The sequence below is a fragment of the Myotis brandtii genome, unplaced genomic scaffold (genome assembly GCF_000412655.1).
Source record: "Myotis brandtii unplaced genomic scaffold, ASM41265v1 scaffold254, whole genome shotgun sequence".
NCBI lineage: Eukaryota > Metazoa > Chordata > Mammalia > Chiroptera > Vespertilionidae > Myotis > Myotis brandtii.
The window spans coordinates 713,479-718,551 of NW_005359634.1; the positions used below are offsets into that span (position 1 = coordinate 713,479).

The following is a 5,073-nucleotide window of genomic DNA, read 5'->3' on the forward strand; positions in this document are numbered from 1 at the left end:
CAGAGAATAATGTCAAAACTGCTACTAAAAGTTGCTATTCTTAGAGCCCACAGGTTAAAACATGACCTCAGAGTCTTGAAATAAGTGGTTCCTGCCTCCATGTGAATCAGTTCACTCTACCAAAAATTCTCCTATAAAGTCCATGCTAGGGAGTGCAGACCCAGCAGGGTAGCCAGGCCTGGAGAGAGAGAAACACTGTCCTCAAAGTCCTCATTTTCTGATGTGGGATTGTCTTCCCAGGATGAGAGGTACAAAGGACAGCCAGGCCCTTGCCATTACTTTGAAGTATCAGTCATGCTCCCTTGCTCAGCAGGTCCAGTCCTCCCAGACCACACTTACTAATGCTAGGCTGTCTAGTTCTATGCAATAGCACACGTGCCACCAGGAATCCAGCCTGCAAGCACTGCCACGAGCCAAATGCAATTCCTTTACAGCCGTTTCCTCAGCATGCTGTGAGGAGTAGAATGGTTTTCATTCCTGACCTCCTGTAAACAAATGCTTGAGAAAGAACCCATCAACACATATCCCAACAACTGGCAATTTTCAGACATAAGAAATTCTAAATCTAGATTGAGGAAAAAATTATAACTCTGAAGGATCATAATAGAACTTAAGATACACCCAATTTACATTACTAAATAGACTGTTTGAAGCATCTGCGTTTGGGTTACTTCATCGCATTTTGGCCTTCTTTAAGAAAAACACTTGAGTACTTACTTGCCTTTTTACCCACACAATTAAAAGGCCCATTGAAGTGATGTTTACAAAAACTGATTTAGCAGTTTGGCTCCAAAGGTAAATTCCAGTTTCTACCCCAGAGGGTGAAACTGCTTATAACTTCAAGACTGGATGGTTTTCCAGCCTCTGCTATTTTTATTATTTTAAGGCAGGTTTTCAGCTTCTTGAAACATGCCCTGCCTTTCCAACCTTGTCACCCAAAGTCCTCTCTCAACACCTTGTGCTCCTGCCAAACAAGAGCACCCTGCTAGCCCTCACTTCCATATAATTGCTTCTGTGGGCCTCCCACCTCTCCCCATCATTCTGACCTCTCAAAATTCTATTTAGTCTTCAAAGACCTAGTCCAAAGCCATCTTCTGATCTTCCCCACTGGATGTGATCAATCTTTCCTCCAAACAACCTATAGAAAAATAGTTACACCTTTTTCTTTCTCATGGCAGTTATGTGCTACCTTATATTACATTTATTAGGTTCGTCTTATCTGTCCTTCTAGGCTTTCTCGAGGTCAGTGACAGAGCCATCATCTTGGTACCTCTCCCATCATCTGGCATAGTGCCTTGCAAATAACAGGCATTCAAAATATTTGTAGAGTTGAATTGAACTAAAAACTAGTCAATACACGATCTCACAGGAAATTGATAGCTCCAATCTAAATTACATCACATGGCAAGTATTAAAATATTAGTTCAAGAATGAGATGATGAGTGAGAGATAAAATATTTCAATCTGTTGTTAATATGCCAACCACAGCTTTGGCTGAACATTAACAAAGAGAGGCATTGTAAATAAAGACCCCTTTAAGTCAAAACTAATGGACATTTGATGACACAGAGTAGACCAAGCATGTCAAACTCAAAGGCTAACACGGGCCAAATAAACGAGGCATGTGGCCCAAGGGCCGCGAGTTTGACATGCTTGGAGTAGACCAACTGGATAAAATAATTCCTAGGTTGTAGAACTTGCAGTTTATAAGAAATGTGCAATCCCAGCTAAATGAGAAATAAGAAATTACTACTGTTCTCTCTACCATTTGGTTGGCTATACTGAAAGGAAAATTAAAAGTGGAAAGCAAGAATGTAGTACACTAAACAAAGATATTTAATGACACATTTCTGGTAATGTTTTGATCACTTACTGTTATCAAATATGGTCTAGTCACTGAAGGCGTATTAGAATGGGCTGCTGATCAGCTATCACACTATAATGAGATAGAAAAATATACTATATATCAAATGGTACACGAGTTCCTTTTGGGGAAAACTCACCTTTCTTGTGGAAAAAACCTTGAGGAGCCTGTGAAGAGTGAAAACTTCCCCACAGGGTATAGGTGTTAGATGGTTTGAAGCCTTCTGAGAAGGGAAGAGAGACAAAAAGAGAAAGCTATGTGTAATCGGGGTGGGGCAGGAGGACAGAGAGATAGAAAAAGGAGAACGGAGGATAGGAACAGATGCCATGTTTGGTGGAATATTATGAAATAAGCAAGGTGACTCCTCTCCATGACGTCATGCACATTCAGGAAATTTTACAAAATCACAAAAAAGCTTGAGGTGACTGGGTTTCTTGTGAAAACCAGTAAGGTGGCCAAGTCCTGCATTATGGTTTCTGTGGGAAGTAAAATAGAGACAGTAAGCTCTGTACAGGGGTCTGAGTCAGAAAAGATCTGGAGACCTTGAGTTGGTGAGAGTCCCCAGAAATCCTGGGGACTTCCCCACCCCCTGGGAATTAGAGACTTTGAAAAATTTCCCCCAAAGCACAGAAATAGAGAGGCTCTTAGATAAAATCAGCATTACAGCAAGTTTAGTGGTCACAGGCTTATAACCAATATTCTAGAAATATTAACTCATGACCTATTTACATAAATAATACCTCCATTTATAGGAAAAACAAATAATGTTTGAGGCATATAAGGTAGCATTTCCACACACAGACTCTGGAGCTGGATGTCTGTGTTTGAGTCTTGGCTCTACTTTTTCTAGGTACGTGATCTTGCGTAAGTTACTTGACCCTCCGTGCTTCAGTTTCTTCATTTGGAAAATGAGATAAATGAAAGTACCTATCTGTGAGCAAAGGGTTTAACAAAACCCACTATTCTTCTGTGACGTGTAAACACTGGTTGACTACCCAGCTTTGTTCTCCTGGTAACTTGGGAAAAGTAGAAATATCAACTCTGTTACTAGACATTGTTGTTTATGGTCAAAATGAATCCTGAGTGGTAAACTGAACCTGGACTGGGTGGAATTAGGAAAGGACTATGTATACCCAATCGGGACGCATGCTTTGGGCTTCCCTGATATGGTGACCCTCACAACAGGCTTCTACCTTTCAGGATCCCTGTAGCTACAACTATAAACATCTTACAGGAGATATTAACATACGATCCAGCAATTGTGCTCCTTGGTATGTACCCAAATGAGTTGAAAACTTATGTCTACACACACAAAACATGAATGTTTATAGCAGCTTTATTCATAACTGCCAGAACTTGGAAGCAACCAAGATGTCCTTCAATAGGTGAATGGGTAAACAAACTGTGATATATTATCCTATGGAATATATAGTATTATTCAACAATAAAGAGAAATGAGCTATCAAACCAGGAAGAGACACAGAGGGATATTAAAGCATATTGCTGTTAACCTAAAAATAAAAGGCTGAATTGAGAAGCAAAAAGTTTACTTGAGATTACAAAGAGTAGCTATTTGGGAAACACTGATTCAGGCAGGAACTCAAATAATGTTCCTTTTATGAGGTGAAGACAAGGGGTTTTTATGAGAAAGGGAAGGTCAATAAGTACATGAATAGAAGGAAGGAATTTCTATTGGTGCAAATAAGCTGAGTGATTCTTCAGCCATACGTGATGGTGCTAACTCCAAAGAATGTCCTTAATTTTCAGTCCTATAGTTAGGAGGTATGCTTTCCTCTTAGCTTTACAAACAGTTGTTTGGGAGACAGTACTGCTCTGACCTAGTCTGAAGGTTACTTCGCCCAGTTCCAACATTCCAAAGGCTCAAGGAGGAAGACGTGCAATGCATTTCCTCTGGAAAGGCTGCCTGACTCCATTCTAAAATCAGCTCCACATATGCCAACGTTTCACATTGCTAAGTGAAAAAAGTCAGTCTGAAAAGGTGACATACTGTATCACTGTGACTATATGACATTCTGTAAAAGGAAAACTATGGAGACAGTAAAAAGGTCCGTGGTTGCCAGGAGTTTGGGAGGGGGATAGTTTGGGAGGATAAATAGGTGGCGTCGATGTGACTTTTTAGTCAGTGAAATTATTCTGTATGATACAATAATGGTGTATATTGACATTATACATTTGTCAACAACCATAGAATGGACAACATCAAGAGTGAAACCCAATGTAAGCTAAGGACATCAGTTAATAATGTATCAACATTTGTTCATCAAGTGCAACACCAACACAAAATGTGAATAATAAGGGAAACTGGTATGTATGCAGGGCTGAGAGGGTATATGGGAAATCTCTGTACTTTCTACTTAATTTTTTTTGAAACTAAAGCTCTCTTAAAATATCACATCTATCAATTAAAAGAAAAAAGCCCTACAGAAGGTATTGGCTGTGGTGGAGAATGAGGCTTTAAGCCAGGTGGATACTGTGCTTGTGGGTCCTGTTTCCTGCCCCTGAGCTGCTATGGAAGAGAAGTGTCTGAAGCTGCCCTGCTGGCGAGCTGTGGTTCCTCTCCTACAGCCTCTGGACCAGGCTGGTGGCCCATAGCCACGTGGTGAGTGTGAGCATTTGGTTGAGCCTAAGAAGAGCTCTTGGTGGGCTATGCACTAGCTCATAGAATTGTTGTGAGAATTAAGTAAGGTAACACTGGCAAAACACTCAGAACAGGGCTTGGGACCTGAAACTGCTATGATTGTTAGTTATAATTATTATTTTAGGAACGACTAGCTGTAGTTAAATATTTTAATAATGATATCTTCAAAAATTATGAGTGATATGCTGTTTGCTGTGACAGATCTATATATAGTTTATGTATGGATAAATACAACATATCATAGATACTTATCCACAGATATAGATATAACATATATACATATATAAACACATCTACACTAATAAAAGAGAAACATGGTAATTAGCGTACGACCGCTACCCTTTTCATTGGCTAATCAGTGAGTATATGCAAATTAACTGACAACCAAGATGGCGACTAATTTGCATATGTCGGCTCCAAGCCACAGACTGAGGCTTTATGCCTGGGTAAGGGAGGAGCCAGCCAGCGATCATTGAGCCAGCGATGGTTGATGGCGGTGATGGCAGGGGGAACCGGGGTGGAGCCAGCCAGCGATCATAGATGGCGGCGG

General features: G+C 40.4%; 1 long non-coding RNA gene across 1 annotated transcript in view; it reads left to right on the forward strand.

The window, feature by feature from the left end:
* The first annotated feature begins 340 nt into the window (after positions 1–340).
* Positions 341–5,073, forward strand: part of LOC106726369 — a 19,358-nt gene continuing 14,625 nt past the window's right edge. Inside the window, exon 1 of the long non-coding RNA XR_001362428.1 lies at positions 341–351. This is a non-coding gene — a long non-coding RNA (uncharacterized LOC106726369). The remainder of the gene's footprint in view (positions 352–5,073) is intronic.